The sequence below is a fragment of the Dreissena polymorpha genome, chromosome 1 (assembly GCF_020536995.1).
Source record: "Dreissena polymorpha isolate Duluth1 chromosome 1, UMN_Dpol_1.0, whole genome shotgun sequence".
Taxonomy (NCBI): domain Eukaryota; kingdom Metazoa; phylum Mollusca; class Bivalvia; order Myida; family Dreissenidae; genus Dreissena; species Dreissena polymorpha.
In genome coordinates this window covers 176,480,691-176,502,465 of record NC_068355.1, presented here as the reverse complement: position 1 = coordinate 176,502,465, position 21,775 = coordinate 176,480,691, and the positions used below count along the sequence as shown (strand labels likewise).

At 34.2% G+C, this 21,775-nt stretch overlaps 1 protein-coding gene and 2 long non-coding RNA genes across 4 annotated transcripts in view; all 3 read right to left on the bottom strand.

The window, feature by feature from the left end:
- Positions 1-21,775, bottom strand: part of LOC127864596 (uncharacterized) — a 766,023-nt gene that overhangs the window by 139,504 nt on the left and 604,744 nt on the right. The gene's annotated exons all lie outside the window — the stretch shown is intronic.
- LOC127862825 (uncharacterized) overlaps positions 1-21,775 on the bottom strand; it is a 99,877-nt gene that overhangs the window by 8,838 nt on the left and 69,264 nt on the right. The window lies entirely within an intron of this gene.
- On the bottom strand, positions 5,444-8,448 carry LOC127862813 (uncharacterized). Of its 2 annotated transcripts, none has more exons than XR_008040809.1 (3): positions 8,176-8,448; positions 6,772-6,910; positions 5,444-6,040 (listed from the first exon to the last, which is right to left on the bottom strand). It is a non-coding gene; the product is annotated as an uncharacterized LOC127862813 (long non-coding RNA). The 2 variants fall into 2 exon arrangements; XR_008040810.1 differs by having other exon boundaries at positions 5,445-6,040; positions 8,264-8,448.

Genomic DNA, 21,775 nt, shown 5'->3' with positions numbered 1-21,775 from the left:
ATTAAGTTTGTTTCCCGCCCGTAGCGTATGTATTTCACACATAAACAAGGTCACGTTATTATGTTTTCGCACATACAAGTGGTCAAGGCTCCAGCATATGGTGGATTTATAAATTATTTGCATGTTGATTCCGCTATTATATTTTAGCTGAGAAAATTAGCAGTTTGAAGCCACATCAATAATCAAGACGGTGACGACGTATTTGTAGTTTTGTTAATTATCAGCTTATTATAACTATTGTTTGAATATGCGTATATAAACACATTTTATTTTGTTCATATTATACAGTTAATATCGCTACTAATTACCCGATAATCCCGTATATTCCAGTTTTAAAGCAAATGCTGGTAAATATTTACGATACACAAACATTCTCGATATTTCCTTAAGTATCAAATACATTTTGGCATTTGTTACTATTTATAGAGATGATGAAATAACGTCTAATCGGGGCGTTTTTTTCTCCACTGAACACGCGATTTACGCCTGACGTGATGTTCATGTATTTATACAACACAAAATACACCCAAACTTTCCAAAAGACGTTCTACATGTCTGCATAATTTTCGCGCGCTTTTTATGAAACAAAGGATGTTTTAGCACTGTTTATTTGACGCTAGAATTTGCCAAGGGACGCGTTAGCATTAAAATTCGGAAGTGTGTTTCGGATTACAAATTTAATAATGATAATCAAACGAAACATAAACAGTTGCGCGTAATTAATTCTACGCTACACATACATGTATGTACATGTAGGTGGATATCTTTTCACTCGATCCGCCGCGTACGTATGCGGCGGATTTACTCCGCGAAAGTACGCGAGGTTAATACAGACTCGGCGTCGTTGCGCGGATCGATGCCGAGTGCCACGGCGATACGCCGCGTGAACACACTATTCGGCCGCCGCGGACTAATAAACTGGCCGTGGCGTAGCCGCGGATTATGTTTGTGCCGCTTTGGCTGTACTGTAATTCCCTTGGCTAATCGTTGAAAATATTGAAGGGGAGACCCATTTTAATTGTGAAATATGTAAAAATTCATCGAAGGAATGCAATCTAAGCACAGTTTGGGCATATGAAAGTATTTGAAAAATAAAATTGTATAATACTGAATAGACACTGTTGAACTCGTATAAATACAGTTGCTTGTATGTTTATTTTGATTTTTTGCATAACAATAGCCATTACTATTGATTTTTAGGTCATTTAGAAAAGTTAAGAATTATTTTCCAAAACTTAGAAGTAACGTTAAGAATAAAATTTTAGAGTTAAGAATTATTTTTGAAAACCTGCTAGTAACGATAAGAATTTCACAAAACCTTATCTGAAGCTCTGCAATATGCACGCCATTTCAATTTTTTGTTCTACGTAAAAAATTCAGGTTGCTATGGCAACAAATAAAACAAAATTCTGACAATGGTGGACTTTCTGACAATGGTGGAGCAATAGTCTTGTTTTGTCATGTCTATGTGTGTCCATCTGACAATGGTGGAGCAATAGTCTTGTTTTGTCATGTCTCTGTGTGTCCATCTGACAATGGTCGAGCACTAGTCTTGTTTTGTCATGTCTTTGTGTGTCCATCTGGCAATGATGGAGCAATAGTCTTGGGGATCGTTTCAATAAGATATCGTATCGTAAATATTACGTTATCGTAACTCGAGTAGTTGCGATTGGATTTACGATTATCGTAAACCGTTTCAATAAACCACTCGTAAATGTCCTCGTAAATCGCTCTCGCAATCTACGATTTCTTTATTGTACATTCGGTTTTCTTTGGGGTTATATTCAAACTGTCAACATCCGGTAGGTTGTTTACACCGTGTTGTTTTCGTAATGTGTTGCGGAAATTTGAGAAAAAGCACATATAACAAACATTGAACAGAGAGCGAGATGGCTCACACGGGATCAATACACGATTTATTGCATAAATCAATCTTTCGTACCGTGTTACAGTGGAATAGTGTTGTTTTTCACTGTGTGCAAAGTCCATGAACTCACTGGAATTGTTACTAACGTCGTTAGTGGAAATGGAATTTAGAAATGTCTAATCATCATGCTGAATTATCAACAGCATCATTTCTGTGGAACACTGCCATATGCCTTATATAAGTGTTTCATAGTAATGGTGCTTTTAAAATAGTTCACTATCTGCCAAGATTGGAATGGTACTTGTATACAGGTAAAATAAATAATTGTGCAGTGTTTATTTTACTAACATTGTAGTGAAATAAGGTCACTTCCAACAGCCTTGCTGTTGGGCTAGCTCTTTAGCGACGCGGTTAAACTGTCTGACTACCACTCTGAAGGTCGTGGGTTCAATTCCTGGCTTGAGCTCAGTATTTTCACATTAATGGCGACGAGTCAAAAAACGAACTGTGAATGCGGGAATGGGTCTGAGCTGTGTAATGGTTTCTGGGAGGGCCATTTGGATGCAAGACATGCTGTAGCGAGCGTGTCTGGGCCTTGAAACATTAAAAGGGGTAGGAGTGTAGTGAAATAAGGTCACTAAGGCTGTTGGGCTAGCTCTTTAGCGACGCGGTTAAAGTGTCTGACTACCACTCTGGAGGTCGTGGGTTCAATCCCCGGCTTTTGCTCAGTATTTTCACATTAATATCATACACTATCACATATAAATATCTATTTAACTCTTTGTATTAAAGCTTGATTCCTGAAAAAGTATGATGCTTATCAAGACATTGGAGTCTATTTCCCGAGTAGAACCAATACTTTGAGTCATCAGAGATGATCTTGAGGACCCTCCCTAATTCCCTCATTGCCAGTGGGGATCAAGGTGGGACCTTCTGATGAAAGTAGCTAGACAGACACTATAATTATGTAATATTCCAGGGAAACCTTTTTACCCGAGGTATTGTCATAGCCAGCTCGTCGCCCGCCCTCTGCCTTCCGCATCGTGCTAAAACTTTCGACATTTTGCTCGAAAATCAAAGTGCTTCCACCTGCAACTTTTTAACTTAATATGTAGATGCACCTTGATGAGTTCTACATGCCACACCCATTTTTGGGTAACAAGGTCTAAGGTCACTGTGACCTTAAAAAAATCTGACAAGCTTTAATTTACTCAAAAGTGCATATAATCATTGATGATTCTGTAATACATGTAGTTACATATTAAAACAGTTACAATATGTGTTACTCATTTTTTTGCTTCATAAAACATGGTTTATCTCAATGAACATCCAACTCTCTCAGTAACGCTTGATTGGCCATTGTCGGCTTGGGTACTTCTTACATGTACCTTGGGTACTCTTAAGTATACTTAAATGTACCCCGGGTCACCGATTACCCTAAAACGATATTGCTTACCTTCAACAAACTAATCTTTAAAAACAAACTGTATCAACATGCTTTTTGAGTAAGAGTTTTGATTATATAGAGGCCATTGTACAGAAAATTTGACATGAATGTGAACATAATTAATAAAAAAAAAATAGCAGACAACAACCGATTTAGGGTTAAAATTCCCGGGTATGTTTTAGTATATTTACCGTACCCGGGGTACATGTAAGTATACTTAAGAATACCAGCGGTACATGTAGGTAGTACCCGAGCTGTAAATGACCAATCAAGCCTCAGTAACTGTTCCTAAATTACAGTCACTATGTTGCCTTTTAAACTCCAACACAAAAAGGTCTTGACAAATGAAATGTGGGGTATTTGCACCATATTTGTCTGTGTTTAATGATCATGTAAATAAACTTGACATGCAGACCGACCAGAACCCGCTGATAATATGCACATCTCCTTTTGGTAGTGAAGCTTCCCATAAAGTTTCATTGAATTCCCGCCATTAGTTGCTGATAAATAGCCCGGACAAAAATTGTACACGGATGGATGGACAGACGAAGCGGTGACTATATGCTCCCCCAAAATTTTTTGGGGGAGCATACAAAATCAAAGTGGCGCAGAAGGGGACATAGTGTTTCCCACAAACACATTTCTTGTTTTTCCTGCATGTTTCCTGCATACATTCATTTTTGTGTATTAAATTTTTTTATTTCTCCTTGTGAAAAATGCATTTCATCAGAAAATAAGTAGGTAACCATAAGTGCATTTTAATTGTGTTCTAAGTATATTTTCGAATAATTTAATTAACTTTTTGGAATAAACAAAACTGAAAAAGTACACACAAGTGTATTAAATTTGCATTAATTACATTTTCATATACATACATGTACCAACGCCTATTTATGAGCAGTAGTCCTAAAATGGTTTACTTATGGTTGACAAAATGCATTTTGTATTGCTATTATTTCAAAATATAGCTACCCATCCAGTTCAATATGAAACTGTAATGTTAAATTATACACAGTGACACCATGTGAAGTTGGAATATAACATGTTTTCAACAATTATAATGTGCTTTTTTTCCTATTGTGTTTATTTATTAGACAAAATTATAAGTAAAATAGATACTTGCATATACAAATACATTTCATGCTCTGAATCTATTTTTGTTAAATACTGTGTATACTTTTGTATTATTTGTACTTTAATAATGTTTAACAGTGATGGTATTTTTATTATTTTCATTGTATTTTTAAACTGTGTGCAGGCACACATCCACAGGGTTTCATTTTTTTAGGATTTAAGAAAAAATCAAATTAAACACCCAGTGAAATCAATTATAATGATACAATTATATATGCAATAGTGTCTATTTTACTTATATTTTGTACAAATTAATAACAGGTTAAACTGCATGTACTGCAGTGTTGAAAAAAAACACTGTTTATTCCCAAATTGATGTCTTATTCCAAATTCACATGACAGTGTGTTCCTAGAATAATGAAGAAATACTCGAATCTCAAATTATGTCATATCATTGTTTCTAATATCTGCATCAGCAGAAACCCTTCTGAAAATGAAATGTGCTTTTTACCAAAATGCACTTAAAAAATTGCATTTTATCTGCATTTGTTTAAGCGAATTGTCTGCATTTTCTAGAGAGTACACTTTATTGCATTAATTAATTAGAAACAGATGAAGCCTTTTTTCATGTTCTTTAAATTCGGAAGTGTATTTTTTTTTTTAAATAAATAATCCACTTTTTCTTAGACAGTGGAGTTTTAAGTACATCTTTTTAATTTATAAAATGTTTAAAGTGTATCTTTTCTAGGTTAGGACATATTTTTACTTTAGAAACAAAATAACTCATTCTTAAAAGCATTATTAGGTGTTTGCTAAAATTTAAATTAGTAACAAAGTATTTTTTCCATTGGGGCCATACAATCAGAATGTTCACCATGAAAATGCTGACAACTTCAAACATCATTCTTTTTAAGTACAAATGTAAGCCCTTCTTCTGCGTTCTCTGTATTGCAATCCACTCTATAATTTAAAGTGTATTTAATTACATGTTGAACAAAAAGATTGTGAAGTAAGAAGCTAAAGTGACAATATTCAAGAAGCTTCTTCTCTTAAAGATTCACTAACACAACATCGAGTTTAAACAGTTTTAACAACTTTATTCGCAACAACAGTAAATATTTGTAGTGGTTATAACAATGACCCAAAGAAATATTATTTATATGTTTTTAAAAAAATCTGACGACATATGTGAAGGATTATCTGTGGAAAATATAGGGATATGGAGTAGCTGTACACACAATTTAAGTGGAACATTTTAAGTACAAAAGGGGCATTATTAAGCTAAATGCAGGTCAGAGATAAGCAACTTGGTCAGTGACCTCACAATGACATAATGACCCTGAATACATAAGTGCTTTTATTGAAAATATGTAATAGAAACACTGATATAAGGATGTTGCATGTTTACCATAATTTTATACACAGCTTATCATTCAAGGTATAGTCGAGCTAAAATTAAATATATATTTTACATTTAAGTTCGAATAAAAAAATACACATTTTTTTCTTCAAGAGTTCCTGCTGTGTTCAACTGCATGTGTGTAATATAACGTATTCAGTATTATGGGTATGAGAGTCCCATCCACTGCTCCCGGGCCTTGTGGCAGAATCCAACCTTCATGCAAGTTTGTTGTTGTACACGGACTGGAAACCTATGGAATGTATCATGTGTTTAAAATTAACAGTACATGATAAAGCATTTATATACATGATTTGATTAACCGTGTTTAAATTTTTATTTATTTACTGTGCTCAAGTTTTCATCATCTATTGATTTTTTATTCACATATAGTTTATGTATCAAATAAAAAAAACAAATGAGGAATAAAAAAAAGATGAAAAGTAAATAAATTATGATTGTACCATCCCTGTAAAATGAAAAATAATTTTAACTTTAATTATTTGACCCAAAATCTATATAAGATTTTATCACATGCTATACCATGTAACACATGTGTAATATACTTTTTAAGAGTTTTCATTGGCTTAGTTTTCGTTTATTGACCAATCGCATTTTGTTATTTCACCGAAATGACGTTGCAACATCAAATGATGCCACGAAATGTAAACATCATTTGGGATTTATCATTATGTTTGCGTTAATATTTATTTAATTTGCTCATTTAAAAAAGATCTCACACTCGTTGTCATATCATACATGTACCATATTTTATTAAACTTGTCCAGGAAATTCATTAGTAAGCTCGCCAAAGGCTCGTTTACATACAAAATTCCTTAACTCGTTTAATGAAATATGGTATGATATGACAACTCGTGCCAGATCCTATATGTAAGACATGATGTATTTAAATAAATAACATTTTTTTCTACAACAGTTTAAAATCATGATTGAGTAATTGATTATAGAAATAAAGACATTTACCGATCATATGTTTGCTGATTGAACTCGTGAAGGCATGTCAATTAACGAAAGATGATCTGCTGATTCCATGAAGATCTGCCAGCTTGGAATAGATGTTTCCTTTGGCCAAAAATCTTTAACTGATGTCAGTGATGAGTACCTTTTGGTGTAGTACAAAGTGAAAAAGTGAATACACTTCAACACCGTTATTTCGAACACCGATAATCCGAAGTCACCGTTATTTCGAAGTATTTTTCCGGTCCTGATTTTGGTTCTTCTTTGTTTAACGTAAAATTTCATTGTTAATCCGAACTTCGTTAAACCGAAGAAATCGTTAATTCGAAGTGATTCTGTCGGTCCCAACACTATTATTCGCACCTAATTATCAATCTTTAATCCGAAGTCAAAACTGCAAAATACTGAGCGTAATTTCACACCTTTGTCGTGGCGCGTCAAAAGCCGATAATTACACCTTTGTCGTCTGCGCCAACGCCGGTGTTCAGAGAGACATTGCGTATTATTTAAAAAAGAGGTTAATTCATTTCCGAAAATGTATTCATATGTATGTATGTCTGATAATTTGTGCTATTCGTTTTATTTTATATGTTCTGTAAATAGAGAAAAATAGAAACAAGAAAAAGAATCGTTATATTCCCCCGTTTGTTACTTTCTTTTACCGTTTGTTACGGTTCTTTAATCCGTTAATTCATTTCCAAAAAATGTATTCATCTGTATTCACATGTATGACAATTTGTGGTATTCGTTATATTTTATATGGTCTGATAATTTGTGCTATTCGTTATATTTTATATGTTCAGATAATTAGCGCATATTCATTATATTTAACATGTTTTGTACTTAGAGAAAACATAAAAAGAAGAACAAGAATCGTTTTATTCCTTCATTTGTTACAAGTAGAAATCTATTGCAATCTGACTAGTTTACTTTTTTTAAGTAAACAACTATTAATAGTAGCGTTTAACTGAACCATGCGAGTTCCACAACGTTTTATTATTACAGAATCCTCAGAAGTCGTCTGTCAAATGTTTATTTTGAATTATCATTAATCCGAAGTTTTTTTAACGGTCCCGACGACTTCGAAATAACGGTGTTGAAGTGTAATACTAGTCTTCTAATGTAATGATATACTATAATATGTTACTGTTGTGTATGTGTGCTCAAGAACAACAAGACATTTTGATAACTCAGTAATTGATTTGTTATTTCATGATGATCATCACTTTGGTGTTTTGTGGTTGAAGGTTTGATACACATGTAGGCTAACAGTTGCCTAACTGGGCACATTTTACAATCCAACATAATTTAGCAATGCATGTATCGTTCTGACAGAATATTAAATAAACATAATACAAATTAAAGGAATAGATTGTAACGAGTTGTATAGCCTTGATAACAAACATTTACCAATAAAAAACAAGGCTCCATTGAGTTCTTATCCGAACAAAAAAACTTCCGAAATCACATGCAAATTGCAATGGAGATAAAAGCTTACAGCAAAATTAATCATTGCACAATAATTTGAGCGGCTGGAAGCGCATATACTTCAACTGCTGTTGAACAATATAATTGAATCACACACATAATAAACACATAGGGTTTTCACGTATGATAAATTGCAATTTATTTTGATTTATTCATCCTTATCGAATATAAACAAAGGGCAGTAACTGACATATTGATTCCAACGTTAAATATTTTGCAGAAAGTAATCAAGGAATAAAAAACAACATGTTTACTTCCTCTGTATTGTCGTCGATAAAAAGACGGAACCAAAAGCTTCTTATTCGGCGTCTATATGCACAACATACGCGGCGTCCATTTTGTTTTCGACGTAACTACGACTGCTTCTTATGTCTCGTAGACTTACGAGAGAATTCTATGATATCGTAAGTTGCGAAAGTTTATTGAAACGCAAAATGGCAAGTTGCGATAATCGCAACTGGTTTACGAGTCGTAACATACTTACGAGAGCTTATTGAAACGGTCCCCTAGTTAATAAAAAAGCATGCTGTTGTTTTGTTTTTAGTGATTGTATTCCCGTTTCTAAAGAAATTGCTGTCATCTGGATAGAAATAATTATTATTTTAAAAGAATGCAAATAAAAAAATCGAATTTATAAAAACAAAATACGATCACGGGCATGTATTAATAAAATTCCAATAATAATTTGCCATTGTCATTTTTAGAATCGGCTAAAGTACTTTAAATTACTTTGTGTGTGTTTATTGCGCCGTATGATTATTGTCTTTATATTAAACGATCAATAAACATATTTGTTTTGGGTTTAATTTTTACGGGAACATAGCATATAAACAATGTCACGTAATTATTTTTTCGCGCATACGAGTGGTCAAGACTCCAGCAGGTGGTGGAATTAATTTATTGCTTGTTGTTTTTGCTATTATATTTTAGCTGAGACAATTAGCAGTTTGAAGCCACATCAATAACCGACACTTAATTGTTGTTTTGTTAATTATCAGTTTTTTATAACTATTGTTTGACTATGCGTATATAAAGAAGTTTCATTTTGTTTATATAATACATTTGATATTGCTAATTATAACCTGATAATCCTGTATATTCCAGTTTTAAAGCAAATTCCGGTAAATATTTACGATAAAAGTGCTCAAGACACACACACATTCGCAATTATTCTTAAGTATCAAATACATTTTGGCATTTGTTACTATTTTAAGATGTTATGAAATAACGTCCAATCGGGGCGTTTTTTTTTCCACTGAACACGCATAAATCGCCTGACGTGATGTACATGTTTTATATAACACAAAATACACCCAAACTTTCCATGCGACGTTGTACATGTCAGCATAATTTTTGCGCGCTTTTTATGGCGACAAAGGATATTTTAGCAGTGTTTATTTGACGCTAGAATGTGTTAATGTCGCATTAGCATTAAAATTTGGAAGCGTGTTTCGGATTACAAATTTAATAAAGCTCATTTCAGAATCGAACGAAACATTAACATTGTGCGTAATTTATTTAACTGGGACAACGATAATGTGTTAAAGCGCATTACGTGCCATATCTCTTATTAATACGTGAAAATAATAAATATGAAAGAAGCGTAAATCTAGGTTTCTATGCTACACAAATGAACATGTAGGTGTATATCTTTTCACTCAATTCTGCCGCGTACGTATGTGGCGGATTTACTCCGTGAAAGTACGCGAGGTTAAAACAGACTCGGCGTCGTTGCGCGGATTGATACCTAGTGCCTCGGCGATACGCCGCGTGAACACTCGACACGGCCGCTGCATACTAAATTTCTGGCCATGGCGTAGCCGCGGATTATGTTTGTGCCACGTTGGCTGTACTGTAATATGGGAATGATGTCATAAATTGTGTTTTCAAGATTAACGTTTCTAATCAAAATGATTTCTTCTCCATTTTTAATTAATTTGATTTTGAAATATTCCCCAATTCGCCTCATTGTTGTTAACGTCCGCCATTTGCGAAAATACAATATGAAAATCATTTGTAAAATACTCACAGAATGGCTAATAGCGTGTGGTATTGGCTGCAATAGCCAATGAAAATTGCTGACGCTTTACAAGTTGACTTGGCACAACGAAACAACCCGTATAAGAAACATTTTTTTAACAACACTTTCTGCAATCTGCGCAATTTTTTTTTCAAGTTTTGGATAAAATATTAAGTGAAATGTGAAATGTAAATAAAAAACCCGTAAGTGACTTTTATTTTTATTTGTTTTTGTCAAACTATAGGGTCGGGCGCTCCCGTAAAACAAACAATAAAAAAATGTTGGCCTTAAAGTGTGTATGCAAAGCATAATACCATTGTTTTGCGCAAATACCTTTCTCAATCAGTTTAAATAGACTGTTTGGGGCATTTTTCGGCGTAAGCTGTATTAAGCCAGCTTTTCACCCTGACTTGACCTTTGTAAGTGTCCAATAATATTCAAATAAAATTTCCCGCGGCTAGGTACGAATGAATACACTTCATTTATTCCATTGGCTGATTTGAGTATAACACCAGAACATTGGAAACATATCCGCGTCTTTGTAACACTGTTTTACCGCATGAAACAATTTTATCTCTAATGAAAAGGCTCAATAGATAGAACAGTTTTACAATCAATTTTCGACATAAATACAGTTTGTGCGTTCACCTTTTATTTTCAGAGAATTACCAGCGCAAAAGCGTTTATACTAAAGGCTATATTCTCATATTTAGTACTTACTTGCATTGCATTTCAACCCATGAGGTTTCGGTCAATTCGCGGCCAGTGTGTGAAAGTCAGAGTTTATATACAGTTCATCACCGGAGTTCGCAGAAGGGGTTGCGATCTTTTCATTGAAGGAAAAAATTGGAATCTATGCTATTTTTGTCTGATGGAGTAAATAGTTCGTTTAGTCGCTTTGTCGATATATCAATATTTTAGGCACAGCTGTTGCCTTGGTCGTGTACAGTTGGCGTAAACAAGCTGTCGTTTCAGCAGCAGAATTGTTACCTAACTTTAATGTATTGCATTCCAATCCGCAAGGTATCAAGGTCAGTTTGCGGTCAGTTGCAGAAATCTTTATATAAACGCCGTCTCGTAAACTTTGTGCACTTGAAGTCTGTTTTGATCAGAAAGATACTAAATAAAGATATTCGGCGATATTATTGTGGTATGTCAATCATCGATTTTTAATATGTTTTCAACATTTGCATGATAAGGACCAATTTTGATAAAATTAATTAGAAATATTTATCCATTTAGACCAGTTTATTAAGCATGAGCACAATAATTCACTATACTATAATTATGCAATTAATAAGATTCGAGTATTGCCGGCTGACCTATATGCACTCGTTTATTTTCATGTTTCTTGTGTTTTTCTATTCTGTAAATAAAGATATCTGAGTAATAATATCACATAAAGCAAAATAAGCCACGAAATCTGGCGCAACACCCCATAATTGATTTGCTCGTGATGTAGCTAAGAACTGCGCAGAAAAAAGGCATCTGCTACTTTTTATCTCATAGAGATAACTTTTGATCGTTCATAAACATCGACCACAATCAACGCCGTATATCTTTTTTAAAGATATTTCTTGTTTGAAGTGTGTCAATAAAAATATGCCTTAAATTGCTTTTTTAACCATGTAACTGTAGAGATCCGTTACAATGGAAGAATAGAATTTGGGAGAGAAAAACATCTCTTCCCAGCGGGGCTCAAACCATGTCTGTTAGAAATTCTATAGCCCAAACCACTTGACCATTAAAATTGTAAACATGTTATACTTGATATAAGTGACCAACGTTTTGTAACAAAATTAAAAGAAAACAAGAAAATCATTCAAAATTATCCAGTCGTTTTGTGTTCTTTAATCCTTTATAATTGTATAGATATCAAATGATGATAATTCATAAAGTAGCTGTATTTTCATTATCATTTTTAGCTCGGCTGTTTTCGGAGAAAACCCGAGGTATTGTCATAGCCAGTTCGTCGTCCAACGTCCGCCTGTCCGACGTCCCTGTCCGCGTCGTGCTAAAACCTTTACATTTTGTTTAAGTTTAATTTGAACATTGGCTCTTAAATCAAAGTGCTTCAACCTACAACTTTGAAACTTCACATGTAGCTGCACCTTGATGAGTTCTACATGCCACACCCATTTTTGGGTCACAAGGTCAAAGGTCAAGGTCACTGTGACCTCTAAAAAAAACAAAAAACCTTTACATTTTGTTAAGGTTTTGAACATTGGCTCTTAAATCAAAGTGCTTCAACCTACAACTTTGAAACTTCAGATGTAGCTGCACCTTGATGAGTTCTACACGCCACCGCCATTTTTGGGTTACTAGGTCAAAGGTCAAGGTCACCGTGACCTAAAAAAATAAATTAAAAAAAATCTTTTATTAAAAACTGTACCCGCAGCCGAGCGTGGCACCCGTTATGCGGTGCTCTTGTTTGTTGTGAGTCGTATTTCACTCACATATGATATTGATGGTGTACTTTTATTTTTATCTGTGACAAAATTTTGAAAATTGTAATTTTGACAATCTGTGATCAAGTCCCTTTAAGTATGGTCATAAAACAACTTAACCAGCATATATCATTATAATTTATATCACGAAGATTTAAATAACTTCAAATCATCATCAGATCACTGTGTTGAGTCACAGGCAGCACCTGTACCAAAAGCTCAAAGTTCTTTTAAAAGTAAGAGTTCAAATTATAAATATGGCTGTAGGGCAGATCATTAGCTATTGTAAGTTTAGGTCAGTACAAATATCATGCATGCTTGAATTAAGATGCTGCAAATAATCACTATTGTGTTGCGTGCAACCCCTGTGTCCTTAGAGTTAATGTACAAGTAAAACCAACATCGTTACATAGACCAAATATTTGCAGGATACAATTTGTTCTTGGCTTTTTAATATTTTGATAATAAACATGTACATGTATGATGAGCCTAAAATTTGTTTTATATACTCTTTGTTTGTGTCCAAACATGTCATCTGTGCATTATAGGTGATATATTTTACATGATACTTAACATCATGCAAACATTTTCTGATATTTGTTACATTAAATAAATTTTATTTGGGTACACCATGGTATGTAAAGCATTGCAAAACATTGTGGGCCATCAAGTAAGAGAGCCTGTGTTCCCAACTGTAAAACAGGTGCTGGCGTCTACAGTTTCTGTTTAAAACATTTATTTTGGTACATCCTTCTTAGATTACATGATTCAAAAGCAGCCATGTCTAGATTCCATTTCTGATATGTAAATATGTGTAATATGAGCACCAAAACTGTTATTTTGTAAGCTTTCTGGGTGACACACAATGCTACATGGTAAATAAATTGAAATAATTCCATGCCAAAAGCCGGTAAATAAAGTGCTTAACTTGCTTTAATGAAAAGGTATATATGGTAAACATGTAAATAGATATAATGAACCGTATTTTATGAGGGGTAATATATTGAATGTTTTATTCAAGTCAAACGCAGGTGTTCCATTGTCCATGAAGGGGCCTTGCATGTCATTAAATGAATGATAGCATATTAACATGCCAAGTTCACAAATTTTTATTAATCATTTCCTTTTTAGCTCCACTGGCCAGAGGCCAGCGGGGCTTATGTCATGGTCCTGTGTCCGTCATGCGTGCGTGCGTTAACTTTTTCTTTTAACATCTTCTCCTAAACTAGTCCAATTCTGATAAAACTTCTCACAAAGGTTCTTAGGGTGAGCCTCTTTCAAATTTGTTCAAATTATGCCCCTGGGGTTCAAATTTGACCCCGCCCCGGGGGTCAATAAATTGAACATAATTATGATTACATAAAGCCTATTTTGTGCAAACTTTAAAAATCTGCTTGTCCATGAACCATTGGGCCTAGTGCTCCGCATTTGGTATGTAGTGACATTTAATAGTTCTCTACTTTGTTTGTTCAAATTATGCCCCTGGGGTCAAATTTGACCCTGCCCCAGGGGTCACAAAAATGAAAATATGCTTATATAAAGCCTATTTTGTGCAAACTTCAAAAATCTTCTTGTCCATAACCGTAGGGCCTAAGGCTACCTAATTCGGTATGTAGTGACATCTAATAGTTCTCTACTTAGTTTGTTCAAATTATGCCCGTGAGGTCAAATTTGACCCTGCCCCGTGGGTCACAAAAATGAACATACGCTTAAATAAGGCCGATTTTGTGCAAACTTTAAAAATCTCCTCGTCCATAACCATATGGCATAGGGCTACCAAATTTGGTATGTAGTGACATCTCATAGTCCTCTACCAAGTTTGTAAAAATTAAGCCCCTGGGATCAAATTTGACCGTTCCCCAGGGGTCACAAAATTGAACATATGCTTATATTGGGCCTATTTTGTGCAAACTTAAAAAATCTTTCTGTCCATAACCATTGGGCCTATTTCTACCAAATTTGGTATGTATTTAAATCTTAAAGTTCTCTACCAAGTGTTTTCAAATTATGCCCCTGGGGTCAAATTTGACCCTGCCCCTGGGGTCACAAAAATGAACGTATGCTTAAATGAGGCCTATTTTTTGCAAACTTTAAAAAATTTGTTGTTCATAATTATAGAGCCTAGTGCTACTAAATTTGGTATGTAGTGACATCTAATAGTCCTCTGCCAAATTTGTTCAAATTATTCCCCTGGACCCTGCCCCGGGGGTCACAAACATATAAAGCCTGTTTTGTGCAAACTTTAAAAATCTTCCTGTCCATATGCAACCATTGGGCCTAAGAAAATAAGGCTACCAAATTTGGTATGTAGTGATATCTTATCGTTCTCTACCAAGTTTATTCAAATTATGCCCCTGGGGCAAAATTTATCCCTTGAAGGCTCCCATTAAAAAGTTGTTCAAGAAAATTTGATTCGTCAAAAAACATGGCCACAGGAAGTCGTTGAACTTTGCATGTTTATGCGTTTTTGCTATTTGTTCATTATGGGATGAATAAACTACTTTCTTCTCAAACCAAAAGTTTATCAAAATACACTTGGAATAACTTTTTAATTATAAGAGATAAATGCATACATGTCGAGTGTGAAAGGTAGACCAACATGTTAACTATCCATAAATGTTAACCCTTTACCAAACGACACATTTTGGACTGCCCCAAAGTGAAAGAGATTGCAGACAAGAAATAATATTGTAAAGGACTATTAATAAATTGGCTGGGTGGGGTAGAAATCATTGTGATAAAAGGAGAAATTGCTCATCTGAAATAAATAGCATTTTTTATTTGTATACGGTACACAAATAATAGTGATACAGATCGCACAGTATACCGTCCTATGTAACATAGAATGTAAGTTCATACAATAACACAGACAGAGGTGGGAAAAAGTTTTGCATAAAAACTTGCTGAAACTAAGAAGAGTGAATAGAAACTGCACCGTATCTGTTTTGAACATATGCTTATTAAATCGACAAAGATGAGCATACTAGATCTACTTAGGTAAAAGTCGGTGTTAAAAGCTAATGTTAAATAAAATGTATGCATACACGTTACACCGTAATGCCTTCTTTTAATTGGGTCATATTTAAATCTGTTTCAAAGCATGGCAAGAGGACATAGATTTTATTGCAATTTAAGTAGAAGTTTAACTGAAGAATTTATGCCTTTCTTACTTCAACGATATTTGAGGTAAAAATGGACTTCTGAACTAAAACTTTATGTGTTGGTAATGTTATTTTGCAATTTTACGCAAATTGATGAACATTTAAACTTTCTGGTTTCCACCACGTAATTGGCCCTTCGCCGATAAGACGTTCCAAAGAATTTAGCCCATATAAAACGTATTCTTTGCGTGTCAGTTATAAATAAGACTAGAACTTAACAGGGACCTGTTTTACTATGCTTTGTATGCATTTCTTAGATTAATGCAGTTATAAGACCCTGTTCCAGTAATATAATGAATAATTAAATAAAACTGTTTTTCGTTCCAATTAGGGTCTGGCTCTGTAAGTTGAACTTTAGTTAACATAATATTCAAATAACTTATAGTCTTAATTTAAGAGTATTTGTTAGCAAAAATCAATAATACTTATTTCCCAATAGTGAAAACACAGAATTTTCCCAATCCAAAGGGGCCAGGAGGCCCCATTCCCAAAGTGGTGAAAACAAAACACTGCTTATTTTTGCCACAAAGAGTGGGGACATTGTAATAATGAAAAGAAAATATTTGTTTTACCAAATTTATGAGCATGTTATTATGTTATTTAAAAGGAATGTTTATTTTGTGATTTGTTGTAAAGTTGTTATTTAATGCTCATTTAACCTTTGTTGTGAATTTTCTTCAGTTGCCATTATTGACACCAAAAATTAGCGGTTAAAGTTGTGATTGTTAGGCAAAAGTTTAATTGTCCATTTGGAAATATTTATTTCGTTATCATAAATAATCATAATAGCCACCATTTTTTCATTTCATAAAAACTGCCCGCTATAATCCTACATACTGAAGGTAATCACTTTTTCACAAAAATTAACATGCTTCAACAAGATGTGCACAAATGTGTTTGTGTTTGTGTTTGTGCACTTCTACATTGACAGCTTATGTTCGGCTGTTGTAAACATAAAGGTTTCCCCAAAAAATGTTTGTTTATAAATCCTTTTCAATATTGGGTGTATCTCGCTTAGGCTTTCAAAGTTGAATTATTTTAATGTGTAGATGATTGATGAAAAAGGAATTTGTTGCGATGATAAGTTTTGGCAGAATTATTTCCGTTTGTTCTGTGTTCTCACTAAGGAATTGATAGTCCCAAACTGTATGGGTTCAACTCTCCTTATTACTGGGTGGGTCTTGTGCAAACTTCCACAGTCTAATAGTGTTTTTCTCAGGCCGTTTTGCCCCCTTTCAAAGCCATTTAGCGCCACGCTGCCCTTTCCAAAGGTCGCCGCCCTGCCTTTTCATGACATGAGCACCTGCTGTTTTCCGCACCCTTATTGATGGACAGTTACTTAGGAGAATTCTATTGAAAACCTAGATTTTCCTCGTGGAAAATGTGCATTTCATGCATTATACAGTATATCAAAACATTTATTTCAGATTTAGATAATTAATTATTGAAAGAATTCTTATGTAATCTTATTAAACAAAATGCCAATCGCGTATTAGGCGGACAAATTATAGGATTTTACGTTGCTATGCGCACCTGTCGCTTATATCATTTTAACAAGATGGCTGACAATTCAGCAAATACATTGTGACTCTCGGCAAAAATTGCAAATAAAGATCAAATTAACGATGGAGATCACACATTTAGAAGGGATTAATGAAATGCATGTGATAAGGAACGATGCATAAAACGTTTTAAATAACAACAACATATTTATTAGTAATAAATTATGTTTAATGCATGTTCAACTAAAAGATGTATGTCACGCGTAAACGAGTTTTTGCAAATTGTTAGCGTTCAATTTACTCATTTTACTGGCAAACTTAAAACTTCTGACAAGATTATCATAAGAAAATGGGATAAGACCAGCGATTTTTCTCCTTCTTTATAAAGTACCGGTAAACGGCACTTTCCCAATTACGAAAAAAAATACAAATTTCCCAATTGCTGTCCTTAAATTCCCAATTAAAGGTAAAAAACAACAAAAAAAAAAAAAATTTTTTTTTTTTTTTTTTTTTTTTTTAAGCAACATTTAGTTAGTTTCCCTTTGCAGCTCTATAGCTTGAACCTAGGTTTATATAATATTGACAGCTTGAAAACACTTGGTTATCAATTTTAAAGTATTTGGGAGCAAAAAATCAAATACACCAATTTCCCAATTTGAGGTTTTCACGACACGATTTTTCCCAATTTTGAGGTTTTCACGACTCGATTTTTCCCAATTTGACTGGTACGGGTACTTTTCCCAATTGGACAAGGAAAATCGCTGAAGACAAACATGGTTTCATTTATATGTTAGTGGATCTGTGTTTTATCAGATTCATATGCATATATTGCTTTATTATGTTTGTGATGCTGTACAGTTTACTGAAACAGCATGCAACTTAAATGGAAGACATAGCAAGGTATATATATTAATATTAATTAAAGTAAGTTAAATACACCAATTACCATATTTATGTTTATATGTTTCTCTCAAAACCACTTATTCACGGAACGTTGTTGCCTTTTTTTTACCTTAACTGCGCGTTAAAATGCCCTTTTTCAAAGTAATGCGCAATGCCCCTTTGCCCTCCTGGGAAAAACACTAGTTGTAGATGGTCATTTATGGATTACCAAGCTGTGTGATGGTCATCTACAACATAATTTTTCTCTGCTTAAGGTACTTGAACTCATCACCCAAGTCTTTCAAACTTTCATTGTTCAGCTGAGCATCACCTTCAATACAAATGAACATCAAACTTAATAGCTTTGTATGTTAATTTAAAAAAAAAACAAGCACCGCGCTTTCTGATCTTTTTTCGCATTATACTTTTGAATAATACATGACACCTTTGCAAGCTTAACCACTCGGTATATTCTCTGTATCACCTCTGCATACAGTATTGGTGTGGATTCCCGATAAGACAATATTGTTTTAATATGACTTATCCCCGGAATCCCACCTAAAATTATTGATGCTGAAATTGCCTGCTGATCCAGAATACTGTATAGTTTTAATTTGAGGGCCGTTTTAACTCAGTTTGCTCTCCGATGCTTATAGCAGTTTGACATGCCTAACAAACTCCAATTGAAGTATAAATTGAAGTTGACCATGCATTCACAAGTAAAATCCTTTCAGGTGTAAACACATTTCTAATTTGTAACTTTATCTCCCAATCTCATATGATGAAGCCATGTTCGGAACAAGTTGTGGTGATTCACTGAAAATGCTATAGTCTTATCATGTTACACAACGCATAAATACTTTAAATCATTATCATCAATCACTTAATTTAAACGAAAATAAACACTTAATGAATTTTTTATACTTTTTTCTTCGTATTGGAAAACATATGTAATTGGCGATAGGGAAAAACATGTTTGGGATCGGGTCCATTTGCGTTGCGATCAAGTCCGTTTTACTGCCTTTTTTAAGTAGCAGGAAGACCCATGATTGTGCCGTCTCTATATACATTTGAAGGGTTTTTAAAGGAATCGCTTTGTGTGGGAGTTGGTGTGCCTGTCTTTCCAATGCAGTGAAAAATGCGAAAATAACTTGGCAGAAATTTTCATGTATACGACTCAATGTATCGCGAACAAGAACTCTTGGTTACCTTTGAGTTGAAGGTCAAAAAGCAGATTTTTTTGTCAAAACAGATTGGGTCTGCTGTATAACTTGCACATCCACCTACAGTGTTTTTAATAATTTAGTGCACACTTGCAAAATCTACTTAGGTGTATTCAAGGTCAAGGTCAAATTATTTGTAGGTAAGGGTCAAAATAAAGCAATATTGCCAAAATGGGTCCGGTCCAGTACATGCAATCAAGATAATATGAATATATACGGAATATTACGCTAGTCAATTGTTCCAAAAGTTTGTCTTCAGTCAAGTGGCTTGTGTGATAACGAGGCGGAGCCTCAAGTGTGATGCGAAATAGAACAAGCCACGAGACTGAATACAAACTCTTGGAACAATTGGCTAGCGTAGTATTCCTTTTATTATATACAACAACTAACGAAAACAGTTAACAATTGTATTTTTTGCTTTAACAAAACTGACAAAACAATGACTAAAACGGTTCTCCATAGTTTATTTAAGACGCGTATGAATACAGTTTATGCAAATTACAGTGTAATCATTTGAACCGGGAAAACACAGGATTCCGACACGCTTACCTAAATGACATCGTAAATCCAATGTTTATAAAAATTAAGTTGACAACTTTGCTCCAATGTTTACAAAAGCGTTGAAACGATAATGCACTTCCGCTTCTTCTTCCATGTCTTTATGGAAACTTAGTTTAAACCACACTATTTTATTGTATTCCTATGGAAGTTTACATTTATGCACGATAAACACACACTCCAAAATACGTTTTGCATTCGTTCGATGTTTTAAACAAATAGTTAAATTTTAAAAAACACCACGTCCAACATTTCCTTAAATTCCAGCTAGTTTCAATAAAACTCTTGTGTTTCGTCACAGAAATGATGTCACACGATGTACTACGTAATATATTTCGTAATATAATAGTCTATAGGGGTTTGCTATTTTTGGTGCCCGTAATGTGACGTCATTAAATGGGTTGAAGAAAGTAGTCCGGCTAGTATGGTAATACGCAATTGGAAACAGCGAGTAGCGTAATACGGGATTTTTATGTCCCCCACCACTATAGTGCCCTGTCTGTTGGTCTGTCTGTCTGTTTGCGCCAACTTTAACATTTTGCAATAACTTTTGCTATATTGAAGATAGCAACTTCATATTTGGCATGCATGTGTATCTCATGGAGCTGCACATTTTGAGTGGTGAAAGGTCAAGGTCATCCTTCAAGGTCGAAGGTAAAAAAAACACAAAGCGGCGCAGAAGGGGACATAGTGTTTCTGACAAACACATTTCTTGTTTATTTCAACGATTGATACAACCTGTATTTTGTTAAAAGCATTAAACATGTATATAATAAAAGCGGATATATTGCATGCCATGGTCACATTTATCATGGTCTACTGAGGTCTACCATCTTAATTCATGGTTGTTTATTGACCATGGTTAGCCTTCAGGGCTTTTTTTCCTTCTTTGGGACCCGCCGAAAAACGGCCCTTTCCCCTCGAATTTTTTTTCCCTTCAGCAGGTAAATTTTCCCCCAGACTTCATTTTTTTCCCCTAAAAAAAAAAAAAAGAAAAAAAAAAAGATTTTTTTTTTTAACTTTAAATACGTAAGTTAACCTTATCCAGTTTAGAAAATATAACATATTGCATAATTAAATTATCTGTTGCCTTGAATTTGTTTAAAAAACAGCAAAATATGTTAAATTGATTATTTAAGACTTTCCTTATTTTCCCCAAAATCCGGCGTTTCGCGTGATTTTTTCCCCCAAATCAGGCATTTGCGCGCTTTTTTTTCCCCTCAAAAAAGGCAAGGCCCATTCCCCAAAATCAGATAAAAAACCCTGGCCTTGAAAAACTGTGGTGTCTGGTATACCATGATATACCAAGAATCTTCTCAAGTATGATATATTATTGTTAAATGCCCATTAAACATTGCATGGGTATTCCTGGTATTTAAAAAAGCCTGTACCTGATCACAAAACAAACGGACCTGAAACTTGCTCTGAACATATTTTCTTATATCATCTGAGCTGAGTTTGAAAATGGTCCTGGTTCATTGAAAAACATGGCAGCCAGGGGCAGGTTAGTTTCCCTTATATGGCTATAATAAAACCTTGTTAACACTTTGGAAGCCAACTTTATTTTCAAATCTTCATGAAAAACTTGGGCAGATTATTTGTTTAAATGATATCTCAGGCAAGTTTTTCGTCTGTTTAAAAGCATGGTCGCCATGGGCCAGGGCAGTTTTCCTTTTATGGCTATAGTGAAACGTATTTATTGTCTAATCTTCTTGAAACTTGGTCAGAA